General features: G+C 43.7%; 1 protein-coding gene across 6 annotated transcripts in view; it reads right to left on the minus strand.

Annotated features, from left to right (window-relative positions):
• Positions 1-14,478, minus strand: part of LPP (LIM domain containing preferred translocation partner in lipoma) — a 344,425-nt gene that overhangs the window by 66,955 nt on the left and 262,992 nt on the right. The gene's annotated exons all lie outside the window — the stretch shown is intronic.

The raw sequence follows: 14,478 nt of genomic DNA on the forward strand, positions 1-14,478 counted from the left end.
ATGGTGATGGTCCCTGTCCCTTACACACCTACATCACCCTCTTCTCAACTCCCTGGGACACAAGAGACAATTTAGCTTGTTTCTGATATAAAGCAGATTATGATGAATTTTTACCAACACATTAGAGCTATCTTCCTAAATTTTTGCAACACAATGTATCACTGTCACAAAACAAAGGTTTGGAGAGAAGCACTCCTGACTTTCCTACAAAGCTACAAAAGGTCAAGTTGAACAGGATCTTGAGAGGTCTTGGAAACTACCATACTGCCTCAAAGGCAAGATCAACTGTCTCTACAACATTCTTGAGAGATACTTGTCTAACCTGTTCCTAAGAACCTCCAGCAACAGAGATTTCACCGACGACTTGGGAAAAAATTTCAGTGAGTACTTAACCTTATCACTAGCGAGCCTTTGTTTCCATCCAACCATGATGTCCCGTGCAGTAATCGAAGCCAAAGCCTTTTTACTCTACTCACAATGGACATAAAGAACACATATAGGCTTGGTTTGGTCTACACCAGCTGTATGGGACTCAAAGCAAAGTTGCCCCCAATCTCTCCTCAAGCAAGGCACCTTGCATCGTCAGCAAATGTTCTGACCGTGTGCCCAACACATCGACGAGGTACCAGTCCCCAGCTTGGGTGATCTGCAGTGAGTGTCCCAGCCCAGTGGGGGTCAGTGATGCTCTACAATATTGAAGGTCCTAGGTTTTGTTCTTTTTTTTTTTTTTTTTTTTTTTTAATGCTCTGCCTTTTTTTTTGTAAGTTTTTTTTTTTTCCTGTTACATTGTGTTAACTTTTTGGCACATGTTTTACCATGTGCAAATCGGTTGAAATGGAGCCTCACTAACATCTGGAGACAAAAGAAAAGGGGTGTAAAAAAAGAGCACAAGAGAGGAAACGTTCCTCCTTTTGCCGATCGATCAAGGAAATGCAAAGGAGAGAGTAAATGTACTGTATTTCCTTTATACATGTTTCCTTTCACGCTGATGAAAGTCGCCAGATGACAGAGACTACAGTTGTGTATCCACTGAAGATCCCCAGCTCTGGAAACAGAGGAGCGAGTTGTTTGCGTGGCTTTGCCAGTCGCTCTCGGCCAAGGAACGGGATGTTGTCCCTGGAAGCAGCAGCAATTCCTCCCCCAGCCCCTTGCTCCCCAACACCCAAACAAGCTGCCACATCCCAGGCTGCTTCTGGGCACTCCTTGCTACCTGCTTCTCTTCATCACCGCTCCCAGCCTGGGCTTAATGCTAGGCAGGGATATGATAAAAAAAAATAATTTTAAGTTGCAAGTATAGAGCTGGATGGAAGTAACATTCCATAATTTTTTTTTTTTTTTCAATTAAAAAGATGTTTGTGTTTGGAGGTGAGACTTCCAAAGCACTGATTTGCATCAAAAAACCCAGCCAATAAATGCTTTACTAAATAAGGAATGCAATAATTTTGTCTGGTAAAAAAAGACAATTTAAAAAAAATTCCTACTTTCACAAAAGTACCCCCACCTTGCTGTGCCATCACTCCTCTCCTTCAGGGGAAACTGATCACATATAGGAAGTTAAAAAAGCAAGAGACATAAAAAAATCCATTTTTTTCCAAAATAAAAATGGGGCAAAATTTGTAAAGGCTGTGAGAAACTGGGGCTTTCCCATGCTTACAAAAGCTGAGAAAGCTCTTCTTTTATTTTACTTTCATAGGAAAATGAGAGTTTTTAAAACTAAGCTGACTTTCCTCTTGGAACACATCACTAACACTGAAATCTTCTTTTTCAGTGAGACCTTGCCATCACATGGCACCCAGGGAACAACCTCAGCAGCTTTTCACTAAAACCTCGGTGATGGGGTAAAGATGAGGGCATCAGTCAAGTCCCAGAGGGGCAGGCAGGAAACCTGCCTTTGGGCAACTTCTACCAAAGCTGATACTGTGGGGTTTTGTCCATCCTGGGAAGGACCTTAGCAAGGGAAACTGTTGCTGGCAGAGCTGTGGATCAGACAAATTTTGGCAGTTCTGGTGGTCCTCACAGCAACAACCACTGAGCTAAGTCCCTTTGCACTTAAACTTGCAAAGCCACATTCCATGATAAACCCTGTACAGTGGAAGTATCAAATATATGACGGCACACAAGGTGAGCAACCATGCTTGTCTGAACCTCCTGCATGGAAAGAAAAGCAGGACAGGAGGCAGAAATCACTCCTCCTTCCACCCTCATCAGCAGCGATGGGCAGGGGGGGATTTCTTGGGCAAGCCCCTGATCCATCCAGCACAATGCTGCGCCAGATTTCAGGATCCTCTTTGGAAAGCCACAAAAAAATACCTTGCAATTACTGGGAGGGCCAGTGGTGGAAGCCCCAGCCAGTGGCTACATGGGGGAAGCTCTCCCCAGCCCGTCTGGCCCCCTCGCAGGTGTCTCTCCGAGCGTGCTGTCCCAGCCTGCTCACCCACTGGCTCAGGAGATTAGACTTGCTGGTAGAGCAGTGGAGGGTAGTTTCAGGGACTGCTGCACCCAACCCTGTATGTAAGCGGTGGCTGCAAAACAGAGCAGATCTGGAAGCCAGACAGACTGGTCTCCTCTTGAGATGCTCGGAGTTCGTTACGCAATGGTTCGTGCATCTTCTTCCACCCACTCCTCCAGGTGGGGAGGACCAGCGACCGGCTGCCCACAGGCTCATACTGCTGCTCAGAGCCTTACGCATGCCTTAAATGTAGACCAAATTCTCCTTAGCACTTGCTTTCTTAAGAGGGTGCAGTCACAAGGGACCAGCTAAGACTCACACTAATATAGATAGCAGCCTTTGTGTCTGAGTCAAAAAAATAATTTGTCTTTTTTGTCTTCCCAAAGGACTACAGTTAGGTTTGCCACTTTCCGCACAAAAGCAGTCCCAAGGAGCCCAAGCGATAGGTCCAGGGCCTGGGGTGTTAGGTGCTGAACAAACACAGAACAAACAACAACCCCCTTCCCAAAGACTTTCACCTACGACTGCTTCCACGTTGCGCAAAGGCACTTGAAACCACTTCTGTCCCCTAGCCCAGCCAAGCCATTTCATAAGACCAAGACAGGCGCCATCGGTATGTTCACCAGACTCAAGACCAGCCAAAAAACACATCCGCTGCTAGGCATGAATGACTCAATTCACTCTTCCATAGCCTGGCTGTGCTCCAGCTGGTATTCGGCAGCTTGTCTCTGCCTCGCTGCATCACTGGGAGGGTGGTGGCATGAAGTGATTTTTACCAAAGACTCTGTTCAGTGGAGAAGGCGAAAACGCCTGAATAATGGCAAAGTTTTGAGTCAGAGCTGCTTCCTGTGCCAATGACTCTGGCCTACCAACCTGGCATTGCCTTCTGCATGCCCACCTGGGGAAAAACATCTGACAAAAAACTAAGAAACAGGGAGGGAACCTGTCTTCTCCCTGCCAAAAGTGAAAAAAAAGGAAAAAAAGAAAAGGTGGAAAAAGGCTGGATTCCACAAAGAGTAGAGTCCTGAACAAATGGCGGCTCTCACATCCCCAACATCTTTGAGGCCTGGGGTTTTCAAAGGTGTCTGACAGCATTAGAAGATGTCCCACCAAATTTCAACCAGCACCTCATTTATTTAAGGTCTTTTGAAAATCCTGGCTTTCACAATCCGGCACCAGCCCAAAGCTTTCTTGCTGTTTTGAAACATGCGCTGTCTGTGTGTCGACAGCAGCCCTGCCATAAATCACATCCATCGGGTGCTGGAAACCACCTCACCTGTACGCCGACCATCCACCATCCCTTGCACTGAATTCCATCACTCCAAATTTCTCAGCAGCTGGAATCAACTAACTCTGTTTTTTCTCATTAAAGCAACCTACTGGACAGAGGTTTCCTTCTTTGCCCCAAAATCTGGGACTTTTCCAGCCAGGTGCAAGGTCCAATATTTGTTTACTCTCTTGGACAAGTAACAGGAGCTTTACAACCTGGGATGGAGAGGCACTCTCATTCTGGAAGAGACATGCAACATTTGTTTCTACTCATGACCGGACACATCATAACCTTAAAATGTGAGATTAGTATTGACAGCAAAAGTCCTTTTAAAATACCATTTGACGTTGGTGACACCATATTAATTATACTAAAGTAATTATGCAATAATTACAATTCTGCTCATCCTTTGGGTCATGGGATCTGCCTTTTACTGGCTGAGGTAGATGGAAGGTAATACTGATAACTCTCTAAACTATTTTCAAAATGATCTCCCTGTGGCACATGCTGCATTTCTGTAGCCCATGATGGAGCAGTATGATATCAAGTATCCATAGATCACTATTGTCACCTGATTGTCACATTCTCAGAGCTTGATGGAAAAGGAGACAGAAGTTTTCTTGCTTGGCCACCATTAGGAGTGAATTAGTGTAAAATATGAGATATATATTTATAAAAATCATTATTTTATTTAAAGAAAGTATTTGGAAAACCCATCTGCACAATTGCATGTGTCACTCTCACACATCCTACAGCTTTTGATTCATAATTAGCAAGGCTTAAAATAATAATAATAATTAATAATAAGTAAAAAAATCCTCAAACCATAAAGCCAAGCTTTTCAGTGGCCCTAAGACTGCTCTGTTTGTGGTGGTGGTTTAGACTCTAGGACCTGTTGACTAACAGTAGGAGACATGGGAATTATGGGTTCTGATCCATATTTGTCATGATACAGATTGTCCTGACATTTAAACTGAAGCCCTCCATGAGGAGGCTCTAATGTTGATCAACATCTACAAAGGCGCGCTCAAAGCATTACTCATCACATTTCTAAGATGGAAGGTTCTTTCTAAATTGGTTTCCACACGAAGGGCACCAATCCCTGTCTTCTGAATTATTCACAGAATTCTTGACCCGAGAATTTTGCTCCGATGGAAAATGAAACCCCAAAAGCTTTCCCTCCACGTGACATGGCTGAACCAATTGGAAAGGACCAATCCGATATCCAGAGGTCATGATGAGTCCTGCCAGTCCAATGTCCTTGAGCGGGCATTAGAAAAGGCTATAATAAGGGGGATATCATATGCGTTTGGCAAAAACTTGGTGTTGAAAACCTTCCTGAACATCCTGAACCAGTGACGGCAACCTCCGTAAGAAGAAAGTTGGCAAATTATCGTGCTCTGGAGTTTCAGGACACTTTTTATTGGCTTCGTACATATATGGGAGTTCACGGTCAAGACACTAAGTATATTTAATCCTCATTAAGCACTGTAGTATGACAGCAGGAGAAACTGATGGACTTGTTTACATGCGATAACAGAATCATTTGAAATCCAGTAGACCTCCAAATTTAGATTTGAGGTACGTGTAGAGACACTCATTTCAATTTATCCCTGATAAGCCTGATTTTAACTGATGTAAACGCAGTCAATTTCAGGTACTTTTGAATTAATAAGACCAATCCCAGAAAGCCAACACTGCTTTAAGTCAGTTGGTTTCCATTTGCACCTAAAATGATGCAACTTTGTTATGTTGACAAAGTCAGATGTGATGGGTAGATCGGGGAACCTATTATTCACATCCCAGCATAGGAAACCGTGTGGGAGATTTTTGTCCCAGTGAAAGGCTACAGTGAGCATCCGAAACAAAGAATTGCAGCAATGTGAGACCCAATGCAAATGTTTGAGACTTTAAACATTTTGGAAATACCTTTCATTGTTTTGCACTGCCCTAAGCATACCTGTTGCAGCTTCTGCACAGATGAGGACCTGTGAAATAACATGTATTATGCAGCTCCTGGGAAATCTCCAGCCCGTGTTCTAGACCAGATGACTCCAGAAGCATTTGAGTTAAGCATTAGATCCATGTCCAAACATTAGAACTCCTGGAAGAAGTCTGAATTGCAGTATTCCTGCACGAGAAAGCCAAAGCAACGTCTTCATAACAAGAATGAAAGAGACTGGAGTTTTGGAAACCACAGACTAAAGACTGGGGAACTTCTTTTCCTGCAGATGAGCCTCGTCTGAGGTACTAAGAGTCAACATGGGATACTCCTAGCTAAGAGGAACACAAAATTAGTAAAACACTTGCCCAGGGGAAACAATATGAATATCTCATTTTATGGTGTTATTTCCGCTGCATATTGTTTTGTTATCCCCTGTCCTCAGGGCAGAAGCATAAAGCCACCATACACGCTGATCTCCTGAGAGTTTCTGCTATATTTAGTCAGCCAGACCTCTATCCAAGCTGATGTCAGTTTGAGCATCTTCTAGTCAATACGCACCTATTGAGATGTGAACCACTACGTGTCACAATTGGACCATGCTCCAAAACATCCCATAAAATGTTACTTGTTCTTCCAAACAGCTGCAATTTTCTGAGGCCAGAACAGCTCTTGTAATCAGACATTTGCTGGATGCACACCATCCTACTTGCTGCCTAACAGCTATTATTCGTGGTCTCAGGACTTTGGCCATTCACAAGAGACCCAAGGCCACAGGTCAGCCGTCTTCCCTTCCCTCCTGAGTGAAAGTAAGCTGTGCTGCAAAGGGCAATAAGCATTAAGTCTATGTGTGAACACCTTGCAAGTGTTCAAAACACAAGGAAAGTGAGCCTGGCAGACCTGAAACAACTTAGTTATAGCTCCTCATCCAATGCCTTGCTACAGTCAGAGCAAAGAAATAACAGAAAAACCAGCATGATCCCAAGACTAACTGGCTTTCTACGAAGTATTGTTTTTGTTTAAAAGACCAAGCCACGCTTAGATCAATGGGTCTTACGAACAAAGCCCTTTACTCATGAACATGGCACGACCAGGACTTGCTCAGGCCACAGATCTGCAACCCCAGAGCAGCAATGTCCCTCTGCCCTAAGCTTGGGGGCGGCCTCTTTTCAGATGTCTGTGTCTGACCCCCCCGCTGAGGCTCCTGAAATGTGTGTTATCTGTGCAGATTTTGCCTAAGCCCTCCAGACCTGAAAGTATGTGTCTCTCCCCAGCGTGAGCCAACAGAGCAGTTTCCATTCCTTGCTCAGTATAGAGACAGCAGTGCAGAAAGAGGCTGAAAGAGTTTAGATGACAAGCTTTCACTAGGAGCTGGCCACATAATTGACACAGCCCTTCTGGCTCTCCTCAGCCGCCCTTCCGAAGGAGGAATGCCACGGAGATGGCAATGCACCAGCTGTGCACATCTGCAGTGCACATGCTCCACTTTCTTCACCTTTTGAATTATGCCTTTGAAAAAACAGCGGAAATAATTCTGACCACAAGCAACCTCCCTTTTTCACTCCCCTCCTCTTCTCATTGCCTTCCATGGAAACTGAGTATACACAGAATAAGAGGTTATGGTTGTAGATTGTGGCCATCAGCAGTGGCCTAATAGAATCCAACAAGCATGGCATGCTGAAGCCTGTGCTTTGCCATTTCATCTTTAGAAGAAGGCACTGTTTTCAGACATAGACAGATAAATGATGGATTATATAAAAATATCCCACTCAAACTTCCACTCTTATTTTAGCCATACCCTCCCCTGTCCTGTCCTCCCTCCACAGCTTCCTCTCTCCTCTAAACACATACATTGGATCTGCCAACACTGGAGATAATCACACTTCACAAGACCATGTAGGCATCAAAACCTGGATCAGTTGATGAGAGACGTTGAGAAGGAGAATGGGAAAGAAGTGAACGCCATTAGAATCCAGGGTCCATGAATACTGCACTATATATATGCACACACACACACAAATATATATATGCATTTAAGGATTCTCACTAATTTCAGCCACGGGACAGACATGAGAAGCAGCTGCCTGGCTCGTGGAGGTGACAACGAGAACACATGACCAGAATTAGGTCCATGTTGGCAATGATGATTGCTAGGACTTTCCTGTCCAGAAGAGCTAACTGCACATGACAGCCTTCTGCAGAGCATAAATGACCCACATTAGCATCCTTTCCAAATGTCTCCCTCCAGGAAAGCTCAGACAGACACAGTTCCTTAGCTCATGTGATCACAAACATTACCTGCGTTAAAAAGAGGTGGAAAGTCAACATTGTCATGTCCCAGCCATTCATCAGCACAAGAAAAAAAGTCAAGGTAAAAGAACTCAGGCTTTCTGCAGGTTTTTTGGAAGCCAGCAGCAGCTGAATTCATTTGCCTTTCAGGACAAGCAGATAATGAGGAAATAGTTGCATTTCAAAATTTCAAAAGCTGTTGGGTTTTTTTGTTGTTGTTTTGGTTTGGTTTGGTTTTTTTCAGAGTTTAGATTTAAATAACAACATAAACAACCAACCCCCCCCAAAAAACATTCCTTACTTCCAACTTGCCCTCGCATAAAATGCTGCATATCATCTGCCTGGTCTGCTCTGACAGCATAGACAGAATCAGAACACGTGCTTAGTAAGTTATTAACCTCTCAAGATATTGTCTGGAACCAGAATCTGTTGAGGAAATTGTATATTAAAGCTGAATGCGGCTGCTAACTCAATACAGCCTGATTCACAGCTTTAAACAAATAGTTTAGCGTTGCTGGGACAGTAATTTGGAAAGATTTACAAGAGGAAATAACTCACATCCCAAGTCCAGCTGTCTGTCTTTAGCTCAAGTGCCTTATACTTTGGAAGATGGTTGCACCCACATCTCTAAACTCTTTACAAATCTGTGTGTTATTGCCAGGGTGTTTTACTGAACCACTGTGCTCTATGCGGAGATTAATTTTGTCAGCTGTTAAACCCCAAACACCTACCTGTGCTGTCCCCTTTTGACCCTGGTGCTGTGAACATAGTTTTTGAGGGGTTAAGCTCTCACTCTTTGCTCACACTACCAAAGGTAGATATTTCTACATCTCTGGGTATGCCTTAGCAGACACACAAGAGAAAAATAGAAAAAATAAATGCAAATGAGCAAGTTCACAAATGAAAGCTGGTGACAAGGTACCAGATGTGGTCTCCTGCCTCTGGTTTGCACCCACAGCAATCCTACTGCTATTGAAGTTTTCCATTTCCCTCAACAGGGCTGGCTCAGGCAGGGCCACGGGACAGGCACGGTGCTTTGCCACTCTCTCCTAATCAGCCGACAAAATCTGTGCTGGGACAGTCCAGGCAGGTGACATCTTAACAGCAAGTTTCACAAGTCAAAACGGGTTCACTCTCGGGCTGCTGGTACCATCCCAAATGTCTGCCAGGGCTGGCTTCTCGTGATGTGCCTGCCAGTTTGGGATGACAGTCTCCTGACTACCGAGCACCGATTGTGACCTTGGGTTGTAGCCAGAGAAAACTGTGTTCATGGCCAAGATGACATGATGAACAGCAAGGTGCGTTTGCAGACATGAAAACAGTGCAGCTTACTAAAAGCAGCAGGAAAGTTTGGCTACTTTTGATTCTTTTCATTCTTTTAATCCTCCCCTACCTCTTTGCATCACCGAGAAACACTCTGTATTGATTATGCTGACATTGACAGCAGAGTTGGAAATTTTTTTTTGCACGTCTCAGATGAGAAAGTGGGTTATGATTCATCTCACACAATCTGAGTCAAAGTGATTCCTTTAAAAAAATAGAGAGAGAAAGAGAAGAAGAGAAGAGAGAAGAGAGAAGAGAAGAGAAGAGAAGAGAAGAGAAGAGAAGAGAAGAGAAGAGAAGAGAAGAGAAGAGAAGAGAAGAGAAGAGAAGAGAAGAGAAGAGAGTTTTGATGCATTTCCATCAGAAGAGAACTGGCTGGAGGATGACACTCAGCAAATGAGACGGCCCCGTTTAATTATTTTTTTACCACATTTCACTCTCAGATAAAATCTGGCCTTTCCCCCCAGCCAAACTCCAAATGACACTCAAAATACCCCCAAAAGTTACTGGCAAGAAACAAACCACCATATCAAAAAAGACAGAATGAGACAAATGCCACCAGTAGAAGAAACAGCAAATGCTACACCGTGCCACCCACCCACTGCTGTGGACTGGTGATTGCTAGACAGGAAAGTAACAGTTTACTATGGTGAATTAGCAATTTTCCTAATAGCCCTGAACTATCTAAATGCTGAAGTGTGGTAGCATTAGTGAGTATATTATATTAACAGCGGTTAAAATTACCAAGTGAGATCCTGGAGCTCTTTTTTCCCCCCTTTCTTATTTTCAAAGCCATGTTATTAAACCCTGGAAAATAGGGCTTGTGATCTAAATGCTGGGAAGAGCCTTCAGACCAGTTGTGATTTCTCATCAGAGCAAGGCTCATGAGTCTATTTTGTTGATTTTCACATTAAAAGAAAAAAAAAAAAAAAAGTGTGGCCACAGCCGTGGGTAAGGCACGGGACTTGAAGGAATTCTAGGCTCAATTCCCACTTTGCTACTGGTTCTCTGCATGACTTTGGGTGAGTCATCTGAACTCTGTCAGTCAGCCTCTCGCTTGTAAATTAAGGACAATAATAACTTCCTGGTCCTCGCTGTATTTTCAGTTTGGGAGCTCTGAGGGATGCATACTGTTTCCTACTTTATGTTTAATTTGCACATAGTGCAGCATGACCACAGTCTTGCTAGCAGGCCTTAGATGTCACTGCAGTACAAATAAGCCATAATATAACACGTAAGCAACTGCAAACTTAGTGCAACCAGCTTCAAGCAGTAGGTGAGCTGTTTTCAGTTTTAAAAAAGCAAAAAAAGGGTTCATTTATGTCAAGTCATGTGCATAACTAACTCAAAACGAAGAGAAATTAAACTGTTTTCGTGTTACAGGGACAAAGATTTGTCCAGGACTGCACAGCTGGAAATGTGGTTTCTAACACCAGCTCCAAATCTGACTGGCTGTATCTCTCTCCACAACTTAGCTCTATGTTATGACCAAAAAACCAATGTCTTGAGGCTTAAAACAATCCAAAGCTCTATCTGATATGAAAATTATTTCCATAAAACTACAATCCAGAGAAACATTCTCACTCGTTCATAGACACACATACATACACCTCCTCCTAAAATACCGGTGTGTGAGAATTTAGTGCTTATGAAATCTTTGATGGAAACTCCTGGTTTCAATTGCCTCCATAAAACAGATCTAACAGGAGGAGAGAGAGAACAAAACTTCTCCATCCCACATACCCCCAGGCTAACAATCTGCCTTCAGCTCCTGGCCTCCTCGAGGAGATTCCCAACCAGGGGTCCTCTAGGTGCCACAATTTATGTTTTTTTGTGAGGTGATGACGTACCCACAGAAAACCCCCCTGAGACCAGCCAGCTCATTTCACATGGGGCAGGAAACAGCCATAAGGTAGGTCTCACACTTTCGCTTCTTAATGACCTGAGTTAGCCACGGACTAATGACCTGCAGCAGAAGACTTGATGGCTCATTATCAATTCTTCAGCCATTTCAGTCCAAAGAGAGTTTACTTTGTAAGTTTACCATGAACAAGCTGCATTCTCTTTGAACTGCTTCTCAAATAAAGGTGGATTTACTTTGTTTTCATGTAGGACTACTAATTTTTGAGGGTTTGGCTAGTAGCTTCATCATTGTCTAAAGTTTTTCAGAGAGGCTGAGCTTTGCTATCCATTTGTACAGTTCTAGCACACTAAGGGCCCTTTCACAACCTAAGAAATAACTATGACCCTCATGGATTAATTTTTTTCCATTAATATGTTAATTTTTAAACATGCTGAAGAATCCTGTAGAATACAGTAAACAGCTGTACTTTAGAAAGAGACATCCATGATATTTCATTATCACATTTCACTCTTCTTAGAAGACAGCAGGAAACTGCCAGCTTTAATTTCCTGACTGTTGGGATAAACCTAACTCCACGCATGGCCTGAAACCCACCTTTCTTTCACAGCACACAGGCGATCATGGAAATCCCTTTGCTAAAATGCTACCTTGGTATTCTGCACTTATTCTCCATTAAATGACTTCTACATCAAATCTGTTTAAAAGTAAATACACCTCTAGGTTGACTCAATTCAAGCTAAACCAGGGACTTAAAAACACCAAGTCATTCTGCTTGCTATCTGTTCTAGCTGGCATTTTGTCACCCACAGTAACAAAAGGTAATTTTGGGTTTGATGTGAGATTTAGACCACATCTGTGAAGCAGTGTTGGTCTCTGAAGAGACTGTGCTTCAGAAACACTCATGATGCAAAGTCTTGTCCACTCTTGTGTGTATAAGAGGAAAAAAGGAACGTGAGTCTCCTGCCTCCTGGCACATGTGGGGACCAGGTGCTCAGGGTTTACAGGAGCGCAACCTGCCCTCATCCCTGACTGCTACATCTGCTTCATCTCCATTAAGAGATGTGCACTCAAGACTTTACGAGACTAAGATCCCAGGCATGGGATGTGCTTGTCTTCAGAAAACATTTTTCCCACAATTACTGCGGAGTAGGATGTGGATCACTGCAATAGTAGAAAGAATCAAACTTTTGCATTCATTTACCCAGTCTTTCAAATGCTGAAAAGCAACTTAAACCAGCTCAGAGCTTCTGTGTCCCTCTTTTCTCTCGCCCTTCTCACGGCTGCAGATAAATGCATGTAGACATGTTATATTTTGCACTCCAGCCACTCGCTGGCCTTCTCTTTTTCTCTTCCCACTCTGGAAGTGTGGGCCAAAATTTACCTTGTAGGTTGTGTTGAGACTATCCTTATATATTTGCTCTCCAAACTCTACCTGTGCTTGCTCTGCAAGGATGCCAGCAGTAATGGGACACCCTAAAACAGGGGTGTCAAACTCATTTTCACCGGGAGCCACGTCAGCCTCGCAGTGGCCTTCAAATGTAACTACTCCTCTATTTATACAGCCCTAAAATTACATTCAGCCCTTTGAAGGCCACTGCGAGGCTGACGTGGCTCCCGGTGAAAATGAGTTTGACACGCTTGCCCTAAAGGAAAGCTAGACGGTGGTGGCAAGCATTGACAGAAGTGAGACTGAAGAAACAGGCTCTGAAAGCCATTTATCAGGGTAATTAAAGCCCCTGGGGAGCAGAGGGAGGGTGACTCCCCTTGTGGCAGGCCACAAGATGGCAGCTGGATGTTGATGGTGCCGCACCATGACCTCCCTGAGCGCCGGCTGCTCCCAGCCTTGGCGGCTGCGCGCAAATGCTGGAATATGGCTGGAACACAAAAAATAATACCTCGAACTACAATGGAGAAAAGGGTCCCCATTATATCTCTGTTCTTCCTGCTTTTGTGAGTGGTTACGTAACGGAAAATGACTGTCGGCTCATCAGTCGTTGAGAATCTAACTTACTATTTTCTGACCCAGATGTCATTCGGACGAGGACGTGTGCTATCTTGCACCAGAAACCCTGCCTTTAAACAAAAGACATGATGACACATCACATTACATGACAAAATTACGATGTAATTATGGTCTTGTAATAATAATAGGCATCTTTTAATGATAACATTTTCAGAAGAGACCTAGGAATACAGACAAGATATGACAACTTTCATTTTCTTTTTCTGGTGGTAATTCAGATGAAACTAAGAGGCTACCTGAGCATCTTAGAGGCTACGGAAATGCCTGATGAAGACTGAAATGCGATGCAGAACATGTTCAGTTTATGGACACTAGAACTGCTTAGCACACAGAGCCATGTCAAAGGAAACAAAGATGCCATGAACTGAAGGAAGTCATACCTGGACAACCTCCTTAACTGAAGGTTCTATGAATCTACCATGCTTTCCCATATCTTACTTGGATTACTACCTGCTAACCCATGTCCTGCCTCTCAAGAAGTAAAATTAGGTAACACCTTTGACAGCATTCAGACACCAAGTCCTAGTGAAGGACTTTCAGCTTGTGAACGGAAGCCTAATGGAGATGCAAAGCCAGTAAGTGGAAAGGTCGACAGAGCCTTAACGAATTAAATATTAGTGCCACTTATTGTTCTTTAGTCTTAACTGTGACACAGCATCTCAAAGAACCATTGGAGATGAAGCCTTCTCTGTGGGGGGCACTCATAACTGCTGCTCTTAATCACCTGCTGTCTGAAGGACTATGCAGACTAAGTGCCCTGCAAATAGGGTGAAAGGGGAAAAAAGAGTAAGGTAAAATGATCTGCCACAGGTCTCACGAGAGGTTACAGTGAGAAGTAGAAAAGGAAGTCAAGCATCCTGCTTGTTGGCCTTGCTCCTCAGCCCAACTCTGCACCAGCTTTCCCATTGTCAAAGTCAGGGCATACAGCAAACACACATAAGAAAATGACGTACCCTGAATGATCAGCTCTGAGTCAAATCAAGGTTCCCTTATTGCATAAACTAAGTATTTGCAACAGGATCATCTTAGTACCTCTCTTATCCCCACGTGCATCCCTACAGCACACTGGAATTACACAAGGAGACTGATATGTTACCAAATACACAGACCCGGTGTTTCCTTTGGTAGTTCTGATCGTTTATGGTAAAATACTAGCAAAAGTTTCTTCCCACCAGTCAGGGAAACTCCTCTGCTGTGGGGAGTGACTCAGCTGGGACACAGTCCAGAAGGCAACAGGAGATGAGGGGCCCCAATGGCACTTTTCCAGTCTTAATCAGCACTGTCTGCGTGCTGATACAGACTGATAAGCTGCCAGAAG

This window comes from Caloenas nicobarica, chromosome 8, assembly GCF_036013445.1.
Source record: "Caloenas nicobarica isolate bCalNic1 chromosome 8, bCalNic1.hap1, whole genome shotgun sequence".
In the NCBI taxonomy this organism is placed as follows: domain Eukaryota; kingdom Metazoa; phylum Chordata; class Aves; order Columbiformes; family Columbidae; genus Caloenas; species Caloenas nicobarica.